Source organism: Protopterus annectens, chromosome 16.part0 (genome assembly GCF_019279795.1).
Source record: "Protopterus annectens isolate FY-2018-M chromosome 16.part0, PAN1.0, whole genome shotgun sequence".
Taxonomy (NCBI): Eukaryota; Metazoa; Chordata; order Ceratodontiformes; family Protopteridae; genus Protopterus; species Protopterus annectens.
Window position 1 is genome coordinate 175,104,392 of NC_056750.1, and position 25,240 is coordinate 175,129,631.

Genomic DNA, 25,240 nt, shown 5'->3' on the forward strand with positions numbered 1-25,240 from the left:
TATTTTTGGTCTGTTCTTCATACAATTTCTGATTTTCTGTCAAATCACTGAGGATTGAAGTCCCTGAATAATGAATACCTTTGAGGTTCTGACTTTATATCCTTCAGAAAAGGCATAATATAACACAAATCGTGTTATTCCAGCAACTAAGTTTATAAGAGCAATACTTAGAATCTGTCCCTATTTTGGGGCCTTTAGGCTTTGTCCAGACTTTTTGCACCAAGAGGTTGATAGGTATGAAAGCCAGTATTCAAAGAAAGTAGAATTCAGATTTTGAACCTTCTAAGGAAACATGCTAGGCTTAAAATATATTAATATATATGCTGAAGGGCTGAAGACTTAACAGAATTCTGTTGATTAACAAAGAATGCATTCATTTAAATAACAGAAAGTATGTAGCTTGAGAGTAGGGGAAACTAACTACAACTGCATTTCAGTTTGAAGTCTAAAGTTTAAATTATTGGTGATGAACACAATGTAAAATATTGTCAAAAATAGGATTGTTGAATGTGCAGGTAAATAAAGGAATCCAAGTGTATATTCATTAAGTTACTGAAAATTAGTTATGTTCTGTATTTATTTGCTGTTTTATAATACCTCATGCTACTTTGAAGTGCATATTTTACTTCTGATTTGGTACTCTGTAGCGCTGTAGAAGAAAATGTAAGACTGCTAATGTCATGTTCCTATTCTATCTTTCAGAGCAAACATTTGTTGAAAAATACAGTTTAGTTTAGCAAGATACTCTATCAAATGTATCTACTAATAGAAGAAAGTCTGGCTGGAGCGATTGGACTTTTTTCTATTGGTATATGCCTAATTTTACAATGGGCACACTTGTTGGGCTAACCAATCAGCATGCATGTTTTTGAATACCAATGAGCTACCATTACAGAATAGGAATTATACAATGACCCCCCCCCCCATTAATATTCCAAAATGTGCACGCTGATTGGTCAGCGTGCCCTTTGTAAATCAGACTTATACTGATGGAAAAAGGTCTGGTCGCCTGGACTTATTCCATTAGTATAACTCTTTACTTTTTTAAACGAGTTTAACATAGCGAGATATCTTAAAAAGATATCTTAAAAAAAAGCAACGGAGATCTTTCTTTCTCCGTTCCTTTTTTTAAAGCTGTCTCGCTATGTTAAAAGCGAGACAGCTTTAAGAAAGGGAACGGAGATCTTCCTTTCTCTGTTGCTTTTTTTTAAAGCTATCTCGCTATGTTAAACTCGTTTAACATAGCAAGATAACTTTAAAAAAGCAACGAAGATCTTCCTTTCTCTGTTGCTTCCTCTACACACAGCTCTGATGTACTGTGTAAGCATACGCATGCACAGTACATCAGAACTGCTCCAGGATACCGGACAGCTGCAGAAGGGCAGCACAGAGGCATTATACAATGCCATTATTTAAGAAAAGTAAGTATTTTTTTTCTTAAATAATGTCATAGTATGATAGCAATAACCCACTTCGCCCTCATGACCAAACCACACCAATAGTGGGAAAATGCAGCATTACCCACACCCAGGCGTGGGTTATTGCTTAAATCAAATATATATAAAGGGATAAAAATATTTACATAGATATGATGTGATTGAATACTAATGAGCTACCATTGTATAATAGTAAATAAAATATTTATAAAGGAATAACAATATTTACATAGATATGATGTGATGTGGAGAGAGAGAAAGCAATAGTTAGAAGTGGAAAAGGCAGAGTTAGAAGAAATATATTAGAAAATGTGAGGAAAAGAGAAAAAAAAGGTGAAAGGTTGAGGTTAAGTAGGGAAAGGTAAAGTAGAGAATTTGCAAGTACTAGGGGGGACTGAATGTTGACTATTAGACATGGGCGCCGGAGCTATAGACCCATGGGGAGGGGGAGCCCCCCCCCCACTTTTACAGCTGAAAGACCTGTCTGGAAAAATTAATGAAGTGGAGTTTTCACGTTAACGTGGATTCACATGCGGAAGTTAAACTAAATTAGCTGTTCCTGTTCTCTTATTGCTCTGTGTTACAGGAATTATGCTGCCGCTGTTCCGTTGGTGCTGCCAAAGCCAGAGTCATGCCAGTCAGGAAAGTTTTGTTCTTTTATTCACAGGAGTTATGCTGCTCCAGAGTGTGTGTGTGTGTGTGTGTGTGTGTGTGTGTGTGTGTGTGTGTGTGTGTGTGTGTGTGTGTGTGCGCAAAATGTCCCAGTTAGGTGTACCTGGTGGTTAGTGTTACTCAGTCTCAAACAAGAGCATGAATTCTCTACCCATACCAACATTTGTGATTCAGGGAGTTGAGTCCATTGCTCTCAACTGTCCAGATTTTCACAGAATATTTGGCTCATACTTTTGGTCTGTTCCTCTTAAAATTTGTGGTTTTCTGTCAAATCAGTGAGAACTTAATTCACTAAATAATGATAGCCCTTTAAGTTTCAGTTTTTCTATCTTTCAGGAAACACATGGTAACACAAAACACTTTATTTTAGCAACTTTCTAAGATTATACAAGCAATATTTAAAATGTGTCCCTGGTTTTGGGCATTTTCCCCTGCCAAAATAAATTTTGGCTTTTTCCAGATTTCTTGTGCTACGAAATTGAGAGATTTATTGAGTGTCAAGTGGAATTTACAAGGAGCTGACAGCTTCAGAGGAAGAGAAGTTAAGTGCTACTTATGCTCATTTGTTTGCACTGTTAGTAGCACAACAGTAGTATACTTGCTTTTGATGCAGAAGGCTGTGGGTTCTACTCCCACAGTATGCAGATGGATCGCTGATACTGTACTGTGTTGTACTTTAAAGGGAGTGAATGCTGCACTCCTATGAATGTTCTCCTTTGGAGGAGTTACCTAGTAACTATGAACCTGTCATCAGTTTGCCATCCATTCCCCATTGCAAAATTACTAGTTTATCATTTTTTTAATGTAGCATAGGCAATTTATTCTTCAAGGGAAACATGCACTTTTTTGTAGATGAAACAATGAAATATAAAGTTGTTTGCTAGCAGCAACCTCTTCATTAGTTACAAATCCCTTTAATGTGGAATTATTTAGATGACTTACTTCTGCAGAGATTTTGCATATTTACTGATACTGGTGGATTGTAATGACAGAAGTGCGAGTGGCCTTTTATGGTTGAAATTTTCTGAAATGGGTAGTTTTTTCATTATTGCGTTATACATTTTGTCTCATTGCTTACTAGAAGATGGTTCCAAACTTCAAATTTAAAATACATTCTAACAAGTAGTGCTGTATTATACAAGGAATATAATTTAATACAATCAGGAAGGTGAATCAAAGAACGCAAACATGTATGCTTGCTCACAGGATGCAGGAGATCAAAATAGGGAAAGAGACCAGTCACCAACGGAGTCCCCCAGGGTTTGGTGCTGAGGCTTTTTGTGTTTGATATATACATCTCAAAAGTAAAAGGAAATACCAAAGGGCTTTGGCTGACTAAGTTTGAGATGACTGCAAACTAGGAGCAGTTATTGAATCCCCAAATGACTTAACCATCATTCAGGAAGGTTTGTCCCAAACAATAACTGGTGCCAGAATCATGAACTGAAACTAAACTCCAAGAAATACATTATGGTATCCTTTGGGAAGTCATCTAATCCAGGGAGCTGCCAAATTGACAATGCCCCCTGAGAACTGACCAAGTTGTTTGGAATTTGGGAACTTGTGTGTACAATGATCTAATCTTTGACCAACATGTGCCCAGAGTAATAAGAAAGTCTTTCTATATTGCACAGCTTATAAACAAATTGATTGTGACTAGATCTAGAGATGTTATTGTCCTCCTTTACAGAGCCCTCATTAGGTCAATCATTTTGCATAATGCCAACTTTGGCATGTATCTGTCCAGACCCATGCAACAATTGGAATACCCACAGAGATACCTTGCTAAAGGGATACAAGTCCTAAACAATAGGTCTTGCATGGACCACCTCAAAGATTTATCACTATACTCAGTATCCTACAGAGTGCTTAGAGCTGATGTGTCTGGCATACAAATCATCCTCCGACATAATACAGATGGACATACTGAACATCAGCAAGTCAAATGGCATCAGAAATACTCAGTCCAGGTATCTAAACTGAATGTTGTGGAGAGATGGACATATATCACAAAGGCTACCATTGTTCCAGAACAGACTATCCATTCAAGTAAAACAAAGCTCATCCCTGTCCATATTCAAATGCAACTAAGGATGGGTAATAGAAAATGTACTCCAGGATTGCCCCTTTTGCCACTAATGGATAGAGGCAGTTCCTAAATGCTGCATCCCTTACATGGGTCCCCTCAAATTATCTATAGTATGATCACATTTATTCTCACTAGGGCTAATATACAATTATCGGCCATGGGATAGGTAAAACCAATCAGGAAATGTTAATTCAAGCACCAAAAGGAAAATTGGCTAAGCTTAAAATGTCTTCCAAGTGAACCTATGTTGTGGTAGTAAATAGTTTTAAAATATTGCCCCTTTTAGATCACTAAGTGCCCTTCTCACCCCCCCCCCCCCAGTCTTCAACAGCTTCTGGTGCCCCTGCTATTAGAATTAAGTATGTAAGCTTAGGAGATATGTATAAGAGAGGTAGAATAAGGTAATTGTTAGTTCTGTAATACCTAGGGTGGAGAAACAAGAGCACGTGGCTTCTTTCCTAAGGAGCTTTTTTAAGTTGTGGATGGAGTTTAAGGTATGATTGAATATCATTCAAGTAGGTTTGGAATAATTCCTATAGCTGAGGATCAAGGTAATGAAAACTGTGCTTGCTGCTTTGAAGATTTGTTTGTGGAATTTCTAGGGATGGAACTGAAGTGTACTGAGGTAATAAATGTTAGGCAACAAGAGAAGACGGTAGAAGAATTTTGTTTTAGAGTTTGTAAACATGAACCCCCCAGTAATAATTTGGAACATTGTTACATTGGTAGCTGTTTTGCTTTTTTAAGAGTAAGACACTGATGTTCTGTTTTAGGGGTTATGGTTATGAATCTACAAATGTGATGGTGTATATGTTGTAGGGAAATGATGTTCTATTAGAAGAGCATATCGACAGATCTTATTATAACCGTGACAGAAGAATTCCTCGTAAAATAACAGCTCTGCTTTCAGAGGAGAGAACGTGAGATACGTTTTTGCCTGGAAGACGTGATTAATTTTTGTAGATTCATTAACATGGAATTGTGTTGAAAGTATAAGTGATCTTCTAAGAAAAGGCCTAGATACCAGATAGAATTGTTTATTTCATGTAGTGTTTTATTGTTGTAAAGGAATTGCCAGGATTGGAGAACAGAGGAAAATATTTCTTATGTTCCAAAAAGCATAATCCTTTTTTCTTTGTGTTTAGAAAATGTATTTTTGAATCCATTTGGAGATACAAGTGAGTTCGGAGTCCAGTTGTTTCTTACAAGAGGGGAAAGGTTGGAGTTATAGACTACCACATCATCTGCATCCAGTATAATACATAGTTTGGACCAGCCCAATGGAGTTAAACCAGGGTGTCTACCTTTAATGCTAGCAACCCAGGACCACCTAGTGATGTGGGAATATGCAGAGCTGACCAGGAGGGTAGACTTGTGTGGCCAATGGCCATCTCACCTATATCAGGTGAGGCTACATGTTTTTTGTGGCATAATAGTGATGCCTCTAATGGATGCTGAAGATCAGCATTAGTGTCTTGCAAGCATGTGTGCACACTGTGGGGAGGGCAAGCATCAGTGAATCATGGCTGTGATTGCTCAAGGGTATGTGTTTGTATTATTGCATGCCCCTTCCCTTGGGAGTCTTAGGACATACAAAAGAATCTACATAGTCAACATCAGATGGTGCAGGGTCAGGTTGCCTCATCTGTCTCTCCCAGGAAGATGGTTGAATGCTCTTTCAGATATATTTTCAGGTTGGCAGCCCTAGTTTGGAGGGTAAACTGGTTTGCTATGGTAGAGGGAAAGGAGAGGCAGATGGTCATGCTTAGTCCTAGAAGCCAAAACATTACAAGGAGTACAGGGAGTTTAGGAAGGTCATTAGCAAGCATGTTGATGAATACAGGAAAAGAGAGTGGCTAAAATAGAACTCTGAGGGACTCCCTTTCATAACTGTGCATCTGAAGACTGAATTCATTTTAACTGAAAAGACTCTGGCCAACAGGTAATTACTGAACAATCGCAGTGCACTGTGGCCAATACATGATGATGTGAATTAATTAAAAAGCAGTTTGTAGTTAAGCAAGACAAAGTTTTATTTTATAAAAATTGCTTCTGTCAGACTACATTTATCTATATTACAGAAAATATTGTCAGTTAAGGTGCACTTGGAAGTAACTACACCTGTCAAAATAAAATCTATGTTGATGAGGGGAGGGCAGGGTATATTACTGAATACATGAGACAGCTGATCTATAAACTATATTTTCTAGAATTTTAGCTGGAATTGGCAGTGTGGAGATATGCCTAAAGTCACTGGTAGAAGCTGTCATGGAGATTTTTGGGAGAAGGTGTACTGTTGCTTGTTTCTATATGCTAGGCTTTGGCTTGGTGGTAAGATAGCCATTACAAATATATCATGGAGTGTATGTGTTCAATGGTCATTTTAATGGACCACAACAGGAGGCCATTTGCACATGGATGACTGTCTACTAGGATTATATCTAACACAAACCATTTATTTTTATATCTTTAAGTTAGAGTTGGAGATATAGTTTAGAGGGTAGGTGGTCTGGTGGAAGGACTGCAGGTATGGATGTCTGATTGGGACAAATGAAATAATTCATGAAGAAGAACCGGGTCTGAAGATGAAGTGATGTAATTGTCGTATTGTTTTTATTTGTGGTCTCTCCTGTCATCTGGCAAACTTATTTCCAAAAATGTTTTGGCTTTCCTTATGTCTTTGTTCTAACTATAGAATGAGGGTATGATGGTGAGTGACTTTTTTTTCCTTAGCAAGAGTTCTTAGTATTAGGAAGCTTATCTCTTGATTCTTTGGTAGGGTCTTTTCCCATTGCTGCCAGGCTGAATCTCTGATTATTATCAGGGCTGTTTGTTCCTGGGTACTCTAGCAAACATGCCTATGCTTGTACAGTGGTGAGTTTAGAGGAAAGCTTTTCTCTTTTTTTCTTAGAATATTGGTAAGAAGTCCTTTTGCTACGTTAGTAGCACTACAGTTGAATACCGAGGCCACTCTGTAGAGAATAGATTACTAAAAATATTCATATCTTGAAAAATAAACTTTGATTGTAAGTTGATTACGACAGGAAAATGGTTATTTAAGACTATTATTGTTTTGTGGAAGACTACAAGTTGCAGAAATGATATAATACAAGAATATGATGCAATACTGTTCTAACTAAAGACCGAATAAATAAGCAGAAACCGTACATAAAAAAGAGAGAGCAAACGGTAATCATTTGCTGTATCATTATAAGAATTTTAATGTAAGAAAGCATTTTGTTGTTTTAAAAGAAGAAGAATGCAAATTCTTCTAACAGTTAAAATGGTAATAAAACCTGATGACATTCCAGCTTGAACAGATAAAGATATCCTCGTTATCTTCTTATCATTCCCGATTTTATTCTTTCTCATCTTCTCTACTTCACTTTTCCTTTTCACTTTCTGCTACTCTCAATCCTCCTTCTTCTGTCACTGTTTCTACTACTCCCCACTCCTCTGTTCCCTCCTGCCATCATATACTTATTTTGTATGTTTGTTTCTTTGTCACCCCCCAACTTTCTCCTCACTTTCAAGTGTGCTATAATCCAGTACCATAGCTCTCAACTAGTTAGCACAAAAATCTGGACAACGACAAAAATAATGGGGGGAAAGCCCCCAAAATAGGGACAATTTTTAAACTAGGAATCCTCCCCTGCTGGTCTCATGGCATGTTTATCTCCCCAAGCCAGCTGTGTCTCATAGAAATTGCGGCACCTATCCTGTGGCAAATAATACCACTAACGTAAGTAAAGCCAGTGGGACTTCCAACTGTACTGAAGAACCTTGCAGAAAATACAGTTGTGTACCTACCATAAATGTAGATGTTCGAGTGTATTCACTGTTGCAGTCATTACACTCAGGTTATCCTGCTGGCAGGCGACCCGCAGTCGGCCCGAGTTCCGAAGTCTAGGTCTGGCGTCAGTTGCTGTCACCTCTTCCCTGACGTCAGTGTGCCAGGGGTATAAAAGATGCAACCGACGCCATTTTCTTCAGTTTTTCTTGCCCCAGATGTCAGGTGGCCCCAAAAAGGAAAGGCTGTAAAAAATTATGTCAAAAACATGCATGTACCAAAATAACATTTCCTTCATCTACAAGCAAATACATCACATAGGTTGTAGAGAGTTGAGAAGTACAAAAAGGACCCAGCAAAGAGAAAGGGGGATGGTGGGTGGGTAACCTGGACTGCAACAGTGAATACACTTGAACATCTACAGTTATGGTAGGTACACAACTGTACTATGTTCATCGTGTTTCACTGTTGCAGTCATTACACTTGGGTTGAATCCCAAAGCTGAGGTTGGGTGGCTGGGCCTAAATAGGATTAGGAGAGGCTACCAGACCCTGCAGAACTGCAGTGGCAAAGCCTGCTCTGGATTTAGAGTAGAGAGGTAAGTGGTAGTGCTTAGTGAAAGTGTGCACTGAACTCTAGGCTGCAGCTTCTAAAATGTCTTTGGTTGGTACTCCTCTGAGAAAGGCTGCTGAAGTGGCTGCTGCTCTGGTAGAATGTGGCCTTATGCCCTTAGGCACTGATTTGCCATGTTGTGCATAGCAGAAGCAAATGCAGTGTCCTATCCATTTTGAAATTGTCTGCTTTGAGATAGGCTTTCCTTGTGATCCTGCAGCATAAGCTACAAACAGTTGCTCAGTTTTTCTGAAAGCTTTTGTTTTGTCCAAGAAGAATCATAGCTGTCTGTGTATATCTAAAGTGTGCAGAAGTCTCTCCCCTTTATTCTGAGGATTTGGATAAAAAGTTGGCAAATGAATGGTTTGGTTAAGAGCCACACTGGAAACCACCTTTGGCATAAATGTTGGGTTCGTCTTTAGAGAGACCCTGTCCTGATGAAAAATGATGAAAGGTTCCACTGCCATTAATGCCTGTAACTCTGAGACTCTTCTTACTGAAGTTATTGCTAGGAGCAGAGCAGCTTTTCATGATAAGAATTTTATATCAGCTGTGTTGGCTGGCTCAAAAGGAGGTAGTGTGAGCTTTTCTAATACAAAATTGAGGTCCCAAGTAGGTATTGGTGCTCTCCTTGGGGATCTTATGTTTCTTGCCCCTCTGAGGTACTGCCTTAGCAGTGGATGTGAAAAAATAGGAGGTTCCATATTGTAATGAGGTGAAATGGCAGAGGCATGGATTTTAACAGATGAAAAGGATAGGCCTTTGTCCAGCATCTCAGTTAGGTATTGTAAAATCTGAGGTATATTTGGAACAAGCGGTTCGAGTCCTTGTGCCTGGTTCCAAGCACAGAATCTCTTCCATTTTTCTGCATAAGATTTCCTAGTGCTGGGCCTCCTGGCTTCTAAAATGACATCCATAACAGCTTTAGAGAGAGGAGTGGTCTGAGTGGCTAAATTATCTGCCATGCAGCCAGATTTAAGGTTCTGAGTTGACTGTGTAGAATCTGATTGTTTTGTTGAGTCAGAAGATGAGGAATTTGAGGTAAAGGCCAGGCTGGGCCTCGAGACAAGCTCTTTAGGATTGGGTTACCAGTGCTGGCGTGGCCAGTCTGAGGCAATCAGGATCATTTCTGGCTTCTCTTGTCTGACTTTTAGGAGTACCTTGAGAAGAAGAGGCAGTGGAGGGAAAGCATAAACTGTCAGGGATGTCCAGCTGAATGAAAGAGCATCCACTTTCCATGCTTGTTAGTGATAAGTTCTTGTGCAGGATTTCTGTAGTTGGCAGTTGTGAGGGGAGGCAAAAAGATCTATGTCCGGGCATCCCCATTTCCTTGTTATCATGCTGAAGACCTGTGGATTTAGTTTCCATTCGTGCAGATCTATGAGATTTCTGCTTAGTTCATCTGCCAGTGTATTTTTCTTTCCTGGCAGGAATTGTGCCTGCAGATGTACTTGATAGGTCAGTGCTGTGCTCCACAGAGTCATGGCTTGCCTGCAGAGGGGCTAGGAATGTGTGCCCCCTTGCTTGTTTATGTACCACATAACTGTGGTGTTGTCCGTCTTTAGTAATGGTTGTCCTGGATGTAGTAGATCCTTGAAGGCTGTCAGGGCATTCTGTACAGCTAACATCTCTTTTTGATTGATGTGAAGATGCATTTGTTCCTTGGGCCACGTGCCCTGAATAGATTTTCCTGCCATATGTGCCCCCCAGGCATAATCCGATGCATCCGTTGTTATTGTCTGCCTGGCAGTGGTAAGGTAAAGGGCTGTCCCTTGCTGTGGTGACAGGCCCTGGACCACCATCGAAACTCCTGTTGTAGACAGGGAATTATAGTCACTATTGTTTCAGGGCTGAGTCCAAACACTTTTTAGATACCTTTGTAGTTTCCTCATATGCAGTCTTGCATATGGAATGAGTAGAATGCAGGAAGCCATGAAACCCAGGGCCTGCAGAATTTTTCTTGCAGGAAGCTGGGTCTTTGTTGCCATTATTTGAAAGTAATGAGTCAATTAACTTTGTTTGTCTGGCGTGAGATAATCCATCTGGGCAGTTGTATTTAAGCTTGCACCCAGGAATATTATCTCTTGAGAGGGCACTAGTATGATTTATTTTCATTTACTGTTTACCCTAGGCAAATTAATAATCTTTTTACAAATGCCAGATGCTTTAGTAGAAAATCCTTGCTCTCTGCTTGAATAAGGCAGTCGTCCAAGTAGGGATATATCTGAATTCCTCTTTGTCTGCAAAATGCAAGTACTGGTGCCAGGCATTTTGTGAAGACCCTGGGCACAGTAGATAAGCTAAAGGGCAGTGCAGAGAATTGGTAATGCATTGAGCCAGCTATGAATCTGAGGTATCTTCTGCAATATTGTCTGATTGGGACATGCAGGTATGCCTCTTTGAGGTCCAAAGTAACCAGCCAATTCTTCTTGCCCAGCATGGGTAGAAGTTGCTGCAGTGTTAACATTTTGAATTTTGGAACATCCAGGAAAGTATTTAGGATTGACAAGTCCAGTATTGGTCTCCAGGCTTTGTCCTTTCTGGGTACCAGGAAGAGTCTTGAGTAGAATCCTTGTCCCTGTTCTTGCTGTGGTACTCTTTGGATAGCTCCCATGTCCATGAGAGCAGCAATTTCCTTTTGTGCCTCTGCCCATTGGTTTTGTGGCAGGTCCGGCATACCTTTTGATTTTGGAAGAGTGTGAAAGTGGAACCTGTAACCCTAAGAAACTATATTCAGTACCCATTTGTCCTGGGTGATTATGTGCCAATTTTGTGCGAAATGTGCTAGCTTTCCCCCTAGGGGTGCTGCCAAAAGGTAAGTGCTTGGCTTTTGTAGAGGAAAGTCATTGGGACTGTTTCCTATAAGGTTGTGATTTGTCTTCTCCTTTGGGTGCAGAAGCACCCCATTGTTTAGGTCTGTAGGAGCCCTGTGGCTGAGATCTGCCTCTTGGGAGTCTGTATCTTCCTCTTTGTGGCCTGTCTGACACCTGAAAGGACCAATTTTTTGAAGGCCAGTTTCTACTAAACCTAGGTGGTTGAAACTGTAAGAAATCCTTTACTGTCTGCATAGATTTTGCTTTATCCTCCATTTTTTTTAACACCTCTTCTGCCTTAACACCAAACAAAATATCATGCTGTAATGGAGCATCCAATAATTTCACTTTAACATGTTCAGGTAAACTTGGTTCTTTCAACAAAGCATGCCTTTGAATGACAGAGCCTGTAACTGCGGCTCTGCAAGAAGTCTCTAATGAATCAAAACCACATTGCAGAGTATGCTTTCCCACTTGTTCAGCTGCATGCAATAATGTCTGCATTTCCTTATTGTCAGGATTCTCTGAATTTGTAAGCATTTTCTGTTTTAACAAAGACATGAGGTACTGTTGATATTTAAGCATGTGAAACTGGCAGTTTAAAGCCCTTACAGCTAAAGTAGCAGAACTGTAAACCTTTTTCCCCCCATCTGTCCAGAGCTCTAGAATCCCTATCAGAGGAAACAGGGTGTTTAGCAGTGGAAGCCTTAACCCCCTTGGGACCCTGAGAAATTGTTTCAGGGTCAGCAGCAGGGTTTTTATAAAGAAATTTATGAGAGTCAGGGACCCTGTAATATCTGACTGGCTTGACTGGTACAGGGGGTAAAGAATCAGGAGACAGACTGGATTCAGAGAAAACATCATCAACTATATCAAGCACAGGGGAGATAGCCAGGGGCCTGTGCTGAGGCAGTAAAAGAAAATCTCTGAGCCTTTTCTTGGATTCTGAATAATCCTGGCTGTCCCAGTGGAAATGTTCCCTTATGGTGCGCAGAGTTTCCCCAAAATACTAATCCTCAGGTGGAGAGGCTGAAGGTATAGATTCTTCAGCATCAGAGTCCTCAAAGGGAGGAAGAGAACAGCCCTGATCTGAAGAGGAATCAGAGGAAATAGAAACCTGGTCAGAGGAATCATAGTCAGTGTCTTGCCTAGGCCTTTTACCAGGAGGGGGATGGGAACCCCTGATCAAAGTAATTAAGTCTTTGGCCATTTTAAGCATCTGTTTCTTTGGCATGGTTGAATGTCCAGGAGAATGCTGTACTTGTTTCTTTGTCTTTAATGGTGTCTTTGACTGTACTTTGGCTGCTGCAGAGGATTTAATAGTAAGCTGTGAAGGTCTGAAAACACCCTCAGAAGCCGATGCCTGCACAGCGGCTCCGGACCCATCTGAGGGAATATTTTCCATATGCCCAATACCTTGAGAATCCAGAGGCCTAGTTGTCTCCATGTGGGAGTCGGATACGTCCTGTGGCTCTGAGGTAGCGGGTGTCAGGGGCTGCGAAAGCACCTCACTGAGAACCGGCGACTGGCCTAGAAGAGGCTTCGTCATCGGTTTTGGACCTCGGATGCCTGTCCTTTTCCTTGTCTTTGCGTTTTTTATGAATTCCAGTCGTCGGTTGTTCCAACGGCATTACATAGTTAAACCTTCGGCCAAAGTAATGAAATGCAAAATCAAACCGACGTTTAAATAGTGTGTTTGTTGAATCTAGCACAAAACCGACAACTAGTAACGTTGTGGTCAGGGTCTAGGCAAGGAATACAGTAAGAGTGAAAGTCCTTATGAGGTATTTGCTTCCCACAAGAAATACAATTGTTAACTTTTACTGACATCGGTCTGGAGCAAGAAAAAGTTTCCCCAACGGGGTACTTAGCTTTATTGAAGACTTCGGTTCTGAAACTCTATTTCAAAAATCTCAGGAGTCGGCCGACCGGCACTTGTGAACTGCTTCTGCTTCGGGCACCGCGCGGTAAGAAAGACTGAAGAAAATGGGGTCGGTTGCATCTTTTATACCCCTGGCGCACTGATGTCAGGGAGCAGGCGACAGCAACCGACGCTGGACCTAGACTTTGGAACTCGGGCCGACTGCAGGTCGCCTGCCAGCAGGATAACCCGAGTGTAATGACTGCAGCAGTGAAACACGATGAACATCTTAAATGCATATGCCATTATCATACAAAAGGCATTAGTAGGTTGTGTTTTTTGCTGTAATCCTTAATGTACTGAACATAAATGCATGAGCCAGCAGCAGGGATTTCAGCCCCCCCCCCCACCATGCAAAACATTCTGATTTCTACCCTTAAAGTCTGTAAAACACTCTACACTAAACTGTAATTCTAGCTCTCACAGTCTCTAAACAAACATTAACCCATCTTTTTTTTTATTTCTTCTGTGTGGTTTATCCCCATTACCCTCCCAGTCTGTCGCTGAGTTAACAATAGCTGACTCACTCACAGCCCTCAGACAAGGTAATGTCTTAGGACATCAAACTGGTAAAATTAAAAGGGCTCTCACTGCTTTTTAAATGGAAAAAAAGCATTAGTAACACAAGATGGGCTAACATTTTAGATGTGACTTCAGAGCAACTAATAATTTATGTTTTAATTGCACATACCTTGCTTGGCTCGCTATGTGCATAGTCACCTCCCTTTTTTGCAACAATCTAGTTCACTTCTGGCTCCTCCCTACTTCATGTTTTGTGTAACCTTATTTCAGTCCCAGAAACAACAGGAGCCATCTTTAAATTAGGAATCCCTCCCTTCTGGTCTCATGGCAAGTTTATCTGTAAGTACATGTTATACAACTGATTGTGTATTATTTTATGAACTCTGCAGTGTAACCATTATCTGCTGCTTTCTCTGGCTTAGCAACTGTTTTTTGTAGGTTGTCCTAAACCTGTGGCTTGTACTAGAAGCTAATCTTACTACATGTATAAGCAACTGGGTCTGTTACCACTTTAAACATTTGGCTGGTTCCAGAGGCTCTTGATGCATTGTTATTCGAACCAGTTTAGTGCTTATTTAGTAAGAGAGGTTATTTTTGTCTACATTTTTAAGCCCTTGTGCTTGATTCAACTTTAAACCTATGGCCAGTGTTGTTGGCTAATCATTTACATTGCAAAACTATCTATTTGTTTCACTTGCATGTAAGAGGTATCTTTTCATGGCTACATAACTGCATTTGATGTAAAATTAAACATATGGCTTGAAACAGAGTCTATTTATTACAGTGCTAAACATACTGTTTAGTTCATCCAGACTAGGGCTTTGAGATAGAAAGTTCAGTTACCTGTTGAGAAACATGTAGCTAGCGTGTGCAGTGATACACGAGTGCAGTATTTGCCATAAAACAAAGATCTAACTATTGCTATAATTAGATTATTTAATTACATCTGTACTACTATACTGTGATTAATACTCTAAACGGTTTATTTTTTGGTTATTAATGTTGTGGTATTGCACAATTGTCTACTGTTCTCTAAAGTGTTTGAATTTTTTGGGGTGTTAAAGCTGTGGAACTTTACAACTGCTCACTGTTCACTACCATCTTTTACTTTCTTTATTCTCATCCCCAAGCCAGCTGTGTCTCATAGAATTCGCGGCACCTATCCTGTGGCAAATAACACCACTAACGTAAGTAAAGCCAGTGGGACTTAAAACTGTAGTGAAGAACCTTGCAGAACTGAAATTGTATGTGCCATTATCATACAAAAGGCATTAGTACGCTGTGTTTTTTGCTGTAATTCTTAATGTACTGAACATAAATGCATGAGCCAGTAGCAGGGATTTTAGCCTACCCCCATGGAAAAACATTCTGATTTCTACCCTTCAAGTCTGTAAAAACACTCCACACTAAACTGTAATTCTAGCCCTTCCAGTCTCTAAAGAAACATTTACCCATCTGTTTTTTTCTTCTATGTGATTTATCCCCACTACCCTCCCAGCCTGTCTCTGAGTTAACAATAGCTGACTCACTCACCGCCCTCAGACAATGTATTAGGACATTCAACTGGTAAAATTAAAATGGCTTTCACTACTTTTTAAAGGAAAAAAAGCATTAGTAGCACAAGAAGGGCTAACATTTTAGATGTGAATTCAGAGCAACTGATAGTTTGTTTTAATTGCACATACCTTGCTTGGCTCTCTGTCTGCATAGTCACCTCCCTTTTTGCAGCAATCTAGTTCCCTGCTCCTTGCAGCTCTTGGGCCTGTTGTCCTTTCCCATTTTTTTATTTGCTCAATTGTCACATCTGTTGCAAGCCTCCTTGAATTAGATTGAATTAGACCAAACCTTAACTCATAATAACATACCTCCGAACTTGTCAGTACCTTTGAGTGCTGGAGAGTGCCTGCATCACTGATTGTTTTTGTTGATTTCTTCTGCTCCTTCCTCCATCTCAGCTGTGCCTGCTCCATTCACCCTCCAGGCTCACTCCATTCCCCAACCCTATCCCCAGTGCCTCTACACTTATAACCCCCAAACCACACCCACTCTAGCATTAAGCCTATCTGAACAGTCACCACCCACCTCCTCATCCACTAACCCCTCCTGCTTCCACTACCCAGAACCCTCCCCTTTCCTATTCTTACCTTCCTTCCTTCCCCATTCTTACTACCAAGACTACACACCACTTTACCTTCTGCTAATTCCTTCTCCTCTCTGCATTTTCTCACTGTATACTGTAACCTTACACTACCATGCATATCAAACCTACACATACTCTACCATTAATATGTCTACCTTTCCTCCTGTACTGCCAACTCCATCTTACCAGACTACCTGACTTTTCTTACTTCCCTCTCTATCATATAACTTCAATTATGCCTAAAAAGAATCTCACCTCTCAACTTGTATTTCTCCTCACCTTTATTATTACAATGACTCTCTACTCTTTACTAGAAACATTCTTCTTGATATCTTCATCACAACTACATCACAACTTGTATCCTAAAAACTTCAACCCTCAAGCTTTCTCTGACTCAATAAAACATTTTAATTGGAACCCTGTAAAAACCCTCCCTCTTGACGATGCTGTTCCATACTTCAGTACTACATTCAATAACCTACTAGATAGCTTTGCTCCCCCCAGAACTAAAAGAATCAAAACCAAAGCCACCCCTTGGCTAACTAAATCAACTGTATTACACACACGCATCTCTGAGACAAATCTTGGAAGCATTACCAAAAATCCAAAACACCTAACACCCTTACTGAATATAAGCAACTTCGTAATAAAGTGAAAAAACAAATAGCTTCAGACCAAAAGTCCTACTACTCCAAGCTTCAAAACAATCATAGATCCAACCCCCCCAAAAATTTTGGAACAGTATATCTGTTCTCCTCTCTCCTGGCAAAAAAAGACAATCCCTGCCCTGACCCTAACTCTCCAGATCTCATCTTAGCTACCCAATTCAACTCCTTCTTTATTGATTCAATAGCCAAGCTCACCACATCATTCTCCAATAACACTTCTAATCCACCCTCATCCCACACCCTCAACTCTAGCACAACTGACATAAACACTACTCATCTCCCCCCTTTACCATGCCATCTGTCTTTCTACACACCATAACAAAACTTCTACTAAAACTAAAACCATGCTCTCATGCCCTAGACAACCTTCCATCTAACTTTCTCAAGCTAGCTGCCGATGGCATAGCTCTTCCCATCACCATACTTATCAACCATTCAATCCAAGAATCCTATGTACCCCTCCTCTGGAAGAAAGCAGTCATCATTCCCCTCCACAAAGGAGGAAACAATACTGAAATCTCCAACTTTCATCCTATAGCCATCCTGTCCCCTATCTCAAAAGTCCTTGAAAAATGCATACACTTGCAACTCCTTCCTTACCTCCTTAGACAGTCAACTGCTTTCCCCTTACTCAACATGGATTTAGACCTGGACATTGTACTACCACTGCCCTTCTGTCCTTTCTTGACATCATCAGCCACACCCATGATTTTGACAACATTGTATATACCCTTCTCCTAGACTTATCAAAGGTGTTCAGTACTGTTTCCCACAACCTTCTCTTTTCCAAGCTCTCTCTTCTCAATCTCCTCCCTCTATTAACTGGTTTTCCAGTTACCTTTCTAATAGATAACAAGCCATCAAGTGGAACAATAGTACCTCTTCCTTCCTTCACACCCCAGCAGGAGTCCCACAAGGCTCAATACTAGGTCCCTTACTTTTTAACATCTTCATTAATAATTTTCATTAGTGTATTCCTAATACTAAACTTGTCCAATACGCAGACGATTTCACCATAATTAATCCCTCCCCAAACTCAAACAACTAACACAAGATGCCTTCTCTTGTACCGAGTCTTGGATGCTGAAAAATCACCTTGCTCTCAATGCATCCAAAACAAAAATCATAATCTTGACCCCATCTAAAAACACTTCTAACAATAAAAATTCCTTCTCCATAGTCAGTCAGAATAAGATTCCCATTGAAATCATCTCCCATACAAAACTTCTAGGTGTTATCATTGATGAACTTTTTAAGTTTGACATTCATATACAAACTAGTATTAAGAAAACACCAAAAGCTCGGAATGATGTATCATCACAGCCGTTATCTCACTCCCTCATCCAAACATTTACTCTCTATTTCCTACCTCATCCCCTCTCTCTCTCTTGTATGGAGCCCCTCTCCTCACCAACCTTCAATCCTCCCTGAAGTCAAAACTGTCATCATGCTACAATAAAATCTCTTAAGTTTGCTACCGGGACCAAATCCTCCTCCCACCGCTGTGATGCCCTCCACTGCTTGAACTGGCTGGAACTCCCCCACTATCTCTTATATTCAACTGATAACTGCTCACAAACTCATTTTAAACCCACTAACTGCCCTTCCCTCTCCTCCATATTCACCTTGCATCATCCTGACAGAATACTCAGGTCCAGTAACCAGAACCTCCTCAAAGTGTGCAAACCATTACGCACACCAGGGCAATTTCTCCTGTCTTTTTCCCTTGCTCGTCTATGGAATTCACTTCTACCCCCCCCCCACATTTGAATCACCCAGAACCACTCCGCCTTCAAGACCATGCTTCATTCCCATCTCTCTTCTCACTGGGAATGCTCATCTCACCCATTTCTCCCCCATCCTTTTTTTTTCCTTTCTCAAAACTCAACCTACCGACTCCCTTCATTGAATTTTCACGCCCTCCCCCTTTTTTCCTTTCTCATAACTCAATCTATTCACCTCTCACTGTTCTACTCTCCTCTAATTCTTCCTACCTCTCACCTCATCAAACTATGAGTGCACATATGCTTGTACTCCAAATTATACTTGTGTACTCCAAAACACTTGTGTTTTAATTTCATTCAGTGCTTTGTTACAACACCTTGCTCAAATGTAGAAATAACAATGAATGAGACAAAACTGTCTCAGCTATGTGAATCAATACGAGTGTAACTGGACCCGGTCAAGTAAAGCACAATTTATTCCAATCACGAACAGACACAAAAATAACAGTTAAGCGCTTTCATCTGTAAATACAGACTTCATCAGAACACCATTACTGTGGATTACTGATAAATTTAAAACCTTGCTCAAATGTTATTATTCTGTCTTATATGTTATTGTGTTTTAGTAGTTTTTTGAAAATTGTATTGTATTTGTTAACTTTGTTGATATTAGCTTTATACTATTTGTATATGGAGCTTTCCTCCTCAGGCATCCATTGAAAACAGGCTCATTTTCAGCCCAATGGACTTTCCCGGTTAACAAACTGCAAATAAATAAATAAATATTGCTCTTACAAACTTAGAAATTGCCAGAATAAAAGGTCTTCTATTACCATGCATTTTCTGAAGTATATGAAGTCTGAAACTCAAACGCCTGTCATTATTTAGTACTTTCAATATGTACTGATTTGCCACAAAAATCCAGAAAACTACATATTTTATGAGGAACAGACCCAAAATATGAGACAAAAATCTGGACAATTGAGAGGTATGTCCAGTACTCATTTACTCACTGCTCCTTATAATCCTTCAACCTCCTATACCTTCTCTGACCCCATCTACTGTTCTCCTTACCTTCCTGCTTTTTTCCCCTAATGTCTCATGCTCCCTTATCTTCCTTTTTTTAATTTGTCTTAGTATAATTGACTATTTTTATTACATTAATTGTGACTGTTGTATTCATTTATCATATAAGTTATACCTCATTTTTCATTTTTGTATCCTATATATTATATATTACATTATTAGAATGCTTTTGTTTAAGTATATTTACTCTCTAGAGCTTTTCTCCCCATGCAATTGTTTAAAACAGGTATTTCTTACCTAGTCGGGTTATCCCCGATAAAGAAATGTCATATCACTACAGCATATATATTATATTTATAAAATGGGTTTATGTCACAGCAGTAAAAGGCAAAAAAAACTGTGAACCAATACATTGAAAAATAAACATTGACTCTAAATCCATCAAAATGACAAGAACAAGTGTTTTTGTATCTGCCTGTGCCCCTCCCACCTCCCTACAAGCATATACACTGACTCTGTGCAATAAAAGGATCAATTTTCCTAACTTACACTATTGTATGATTGCCTATACTGGCATTTCAAACATATTTACTAAAACCACCCTCAAATGCAAGTAAAACCGCCACTTTACATGCATTAAGCTCTGTCAAAGGAAAAAACTTCAAAGACCAGTTCACATTAGGTTCAAGCAAGGCACCCTTTATTACTTGCAGCAAGGAGACAAAGCATGTAGGCACAAGGTTTGTCTGAATTACTGGTGATTAGTATATTATTCTTATACAGTTTTCTTCCTGTTACACAGAAAATGTTACTATTCTATTGCTGACGTAGTTAGACACAGCTTTCTGTATGTTTTATAGAAAATGTTACTAGACTTATTGCTGACTAGGTTAGATTATTTGCTAGCTTGAAAAACATTTTGAGAAAAACAACCTGGCCTTGGGCTTATTTTAGCCCATTTTAACTTTTCAATTCTTCAATTGTACTGTTCTAATACATATTACATTTTGTCTGGATTCAAGGTACATTTCTAGCTTTAGTACAAGTAATGCTGACTATGGTTTATACTTTCAAGCATCTATTGTTTTCTTTATCAATGCTTCTAGCAACTGCATACTTTCTCATAGCATAAGCAGAAATGAATATCTCTTTGTTAAGTTTCATGACATTAGCAGAAATGAAATGCTTTTTGTTAAGTTTCTAATATCTGTGCAGATTCATGCAGTGTGAACAGAATAAATGTATTAACCATTTTAAACCTCGAATGCACTAAACATGCATATTACTATTATATATTTTTCTAACAACCCCCCCCATGCAGCACAATAACACTCATCTACCAACCTCTCATACATCACATGAATTAGGGGAAAAAGTTAATAAAACAGGAATGTAACAAAAAAATGGTGTGTCCAGTTTTATTCAACTAAAGTGTAATTCAGCAGACTAGCAGGAATCTGTATATGTGCATGCGTGCATGTGTATTGGTCATTTTGAGAGCATAAAATCAGTACACTATGGTTTGACACTTTGTGTGAACACTGATGTACAATTTTGGTTTAATATATAATCATTTTGAGATAGCAGTTATCTCAGAGAATTTCCCTGTAGCATTTCAGGGTTAGTGTCTCTCCCTCTCTCTCTGTGTGTGTGTGTGTGTGTGTGTGTGTGTGTGTGTGTGTGTGTGTGTGTGTGTATACACATATATGTACATGAACCCTCCTTGGAAAATGCTTTATTAATTTTATGGAGGGCTAAGTACAAATGTTACACTTGATATATATCTTTGTACTATGATGTTTACATTCATTGTACTGCATGTTTCAAATTTGGAGTGGAACCATACCTCTCAAACTGTTAGAAAAAGAAATCTGGACAAAGCCTACAAAATGGAGGGACAAAGTTCAAAAACAGGGACAGATTTTAAATATTGTCTTACAAACTTAGAAAGTAGCTGGAATAACACAATTTGTGTTGGCATGCATTTTCTGATGGGTATGAAGTTTGGAACTGAAATGTATGTCATTATTTAGTGACACCAATCCTCAGTGATTTGCCAGTGATTTACCATAAACTTTATAAGGAAAAGACCAAAAATGTGATTGGACAAATAAGCAGTATGAATGGAATTATAGTGTATCTAGCTTGTTAGTCTTTGTATGGTATTTAATTAAAGTTTTCTTGTGATTCACGGTGCTTATAGTAGGTGCCCAGATGTTGTTGTGACTTGTTTTGTTCTCCACAATACTGTGTTTCTGTTTTTACTGGCTTTTGTGAGTGTACAGCACTGGTATCAACATATATACACTTGTATATGAAATTGACAATATTTGTTTATCAGGAAAGTCCGACTGGGACAGAGCCCATTTTCAGCAGAGACGCGGCGAGAATGCATGTCTTTGCAGTGTGGGAGGAAACCAGACCACCCAGAGGAGAAACCCAGGTGATCATGCAGACTCCACTCAGAAGGCACCCCAGCTAAGAATCGAACCAAAGGACCTCTTGCTGGTGAGACAACAGCACTAACCACTGCACAACTCCTTTACAAATAATATTCCCCGTTAGTTTAGTGACTGCTTTATTAGAGCAGCTCATCTTGTGATATATACTTTGTGGTGTTACTACTAATGAAGTTGTATTACATATTTAAGTATTTGTTGATTTCTTCTCATCGTTAGGCCTTCACGACATTGCTGTTGTATCCTTTAACCCAGTGCTCTGAATTGCTGTATGACAGAAAGTTAAGGCAGCATATTTATTACTTAGGAGCACTATACCCTGTCAGGAAAATTTACTTGCATTTTATTTGTAGCAGCACGTTTCTTATAATTAGCTAGAATGTTGTTATATGATAATAGCTGGAGCTTTGGTGGTTGACTATTTTTTAGCATTATTTGCTAGAGAACAGGTTGAGAAGGATGAGGTAGTGTCCAACAAGAACTTTGGGATGCAGGTTAAAACTAACCTGTACTCCCTTCAGTGGCTCCATTACAATTTCATTTCACTTTCCATGCTGTGTATTTGTTGATTGTTGGTGTATAGTTGCTTTCCTTTTATTCCTCAGCATGTGGAATAAAAACCTGGAATCCCAGCTAACCATGGAATATTCAGGAACTATAAGGCTAACTTCCTGCTATTAAATGATAATCTGACAAAATTTCTGGTCCTCTTAAACCCTGAGAACACTGCTGCCTGCACAGAACTTTTCACAGAAACCCTATACAAGCATGTTAATACCTGCATAGAGGCAGCTGTATCCACAAGGAAGAAATATACAACTAATCAAAAAACAAGTCACCCTGGTGGAATCACAAAATCAATAGGCTGTATAACAGAAGAAAACCATGGCACAAATTAGGAGGTGCAGAACCCAGCAGGGTAAAAGTACTCTCATCAAACTAAAAAAACAACTCTGAAGACAGATAAAGTCTACCAAAGCCAAATTTGAGGTGAATTTGTTTTCCCAGGCCAAGGACAACCACAAGGCATTCTTTAGCTATGCCTGCAGACTCAAAGCAATGCACAATTGTGTGCAGAGCTCAGTGTAAATGGAGCCACCTATACTGAGCCAGAAGATATAGCAAACCTACTGGCCAACAAATTCGGCTCCAACTTTACCCCTCTTCCCCCCATCATATCAGGAAATACCATCAAATATAACTCCCCCTGCTATCACTAGGGAACAGATCCTTAATATTCTCTCTAAAGTCAAGAACACAGCATCAGTGGGCCTAGACAGTACTCCAGGATGTTTTCTAAATAGCATGAAACATGATCTATTAGGTGCTCTGGAATCGCTGTTTAACTGTACCCTCCAAACAGGCTTTGTGCCTTATGAATGGAAAACCACAACAGCCATCCCTCTGCACAAATGCGGGCCATCTACAGACCATGGAAACTACAGCTCCATAAGTCTCACTTGTCTCATATGCAAAGCCATGAAAAAAATTATCATGAAAAATATAAATAATGTCATAGGAAACCTCCAGACACTTGACCCAACCCAATTTGATTTCATCAGAGGCAAGTCATGCCTGCTTAACCTGGTGGACTTCTTTTGAGAAGGTCACCAAAGCAATGGATGAGGGCAAAATAGTTTACACTTCCTACCTTGAGCTGGCCAAGGCATTTAACACAACTCTTCTCTCAGGCATTGTTGACAAACTTAAGAGGTTAGATACAAATCCTTGTGTCACTTGATGGATAGCCAGCTGGCACACATACAGGACCAAGGGAGTTAGAATTGGGGATTACACCTCTATAAAGAGGCTAGTCACAAGCAGATTCCCTCAGAGATTGGTCCTGGGACCACTCATTTTTGGCATTTACTTCTCTGAAGTCAATGCCAATGTCAATGGCCTCTGGCTAACTAAATCTGCAGAGGATTGCAAATTACAAGCAATCGTAGAATCTATTTTATCCAGCAAGGGCTGTCACAGACAAATAACTGGTGCCAGTATCATGGACTAAAACTAAATGTCAAGAAATGCACAATAGTATCCTTTGGGAAGTCATCCATCCCTGGCAACTCTCATATTGACAACACACTCTACGAGATGATCCAATAGTCAGGGATTTGGGGACACACAGAAAGTAATCTAGCCTTTGACCATCATGTGTCTACAGTACTGAGGAAATCATTCTGTGTTGTGAAACTTGTAAACAAAGGTATGGCAGCCAGGTCCAAGGAAGTCATTGTTCTGTTGTATTCAGCATTCATCAGACATATCATTGAGTACAGTGCCCCCAATGGTATGTACCTAACCAGGCATTTCCAACAGTTGGAACGTCTACAGAGGCTTCTCACTAAAAGAATACAGAGTGTAAGTAATATGTCCTGTGCAGACCACCTCAAGGCCCTATCCCTGTATTCTGCCTCCTACAGGCTGTTGAGGGAAATCTATTCCTGCCATACAAGGCATTCTCAGACCCCACTCTGATGGACCTCCTGTATATCCGCAAAACAAACAGCAGCAGAATTACCTGTTCTAATTACTTAAATCTTGCCTGTGACATGAATAGGACCTGCTGGAGAGACAGGTATGTATCCTAGAGACTACCCCTTTTCTGGAACAGGTTCCCTATCCATGGTAAGCAGAGTTCATCCCTAACTTAATTCAAGTGTAACTTGGACAATTGGAAATGCATCCCTGGTTTGGCATCTATGTCTCTAATGGACACAGGCAGCCTGTAAATGGTTCATCTCCTAGGCTCCTGCTTGTAAATGTTTTCACCTCCCATACCCCTGCTTACACTTGTTAAGGGAACCTGAATTTGTTAGAGAATTAGGATGCATGGCTAGAATTAAAAAGGCCCTTGTGGTCGTTGATCTAGTAAACATCTATGTACCTATAAAGCTATGAACTAATGACATGTACCAATCATTACTGTTCGAGTCTACACCTCACAATTGTCATTGCATCTTCTATATGAGATTCATAACCCATGGTCCTTCTCATCTGATGTTTTATTTGCTCACTTACTTAGCTCCTGTTGTAATTTCTTTCCTTTTAACTTTGCTGTCTTTAATCGATAAGTCTGTTTTCTGGGCTGTATCTTGTGTGTAGAGTGTTTGCATTTTATTTTATTTGTCAATTGTATTTACTGTTTGCATGTTCACTTTAAATTTTATCAGTTTCTTGATTGCCATTTTATCATGAATATTTTCATTGTGTTTATGTCTTGTTTTCTGGACTGTGGGTGAAAATGGTCTTTGGACCAGTTCATTTGCCTGGTTAATCAATATAACATAACATAAAATAAATATGTTTCACAGAAGCATGCAGTGTATGCAACCTGAATCATATCTTAGTAGGGATGAAGCTGT

General features: G+C 39.6%; 1 protein-coding gene across 1 annotated transcript in view; it reads right to left on the minus strand.

The window, feature by feature from the left end:
* The window catches only part of LMLN2 (leishmanolysin like peptidase 2), a 457,833-nt gene that overhangs the window by 81,564 nt on the left and 351,029 nt on the right, over positions 1-25,240 (minus strand). The window lies entirely within an intron of this gene.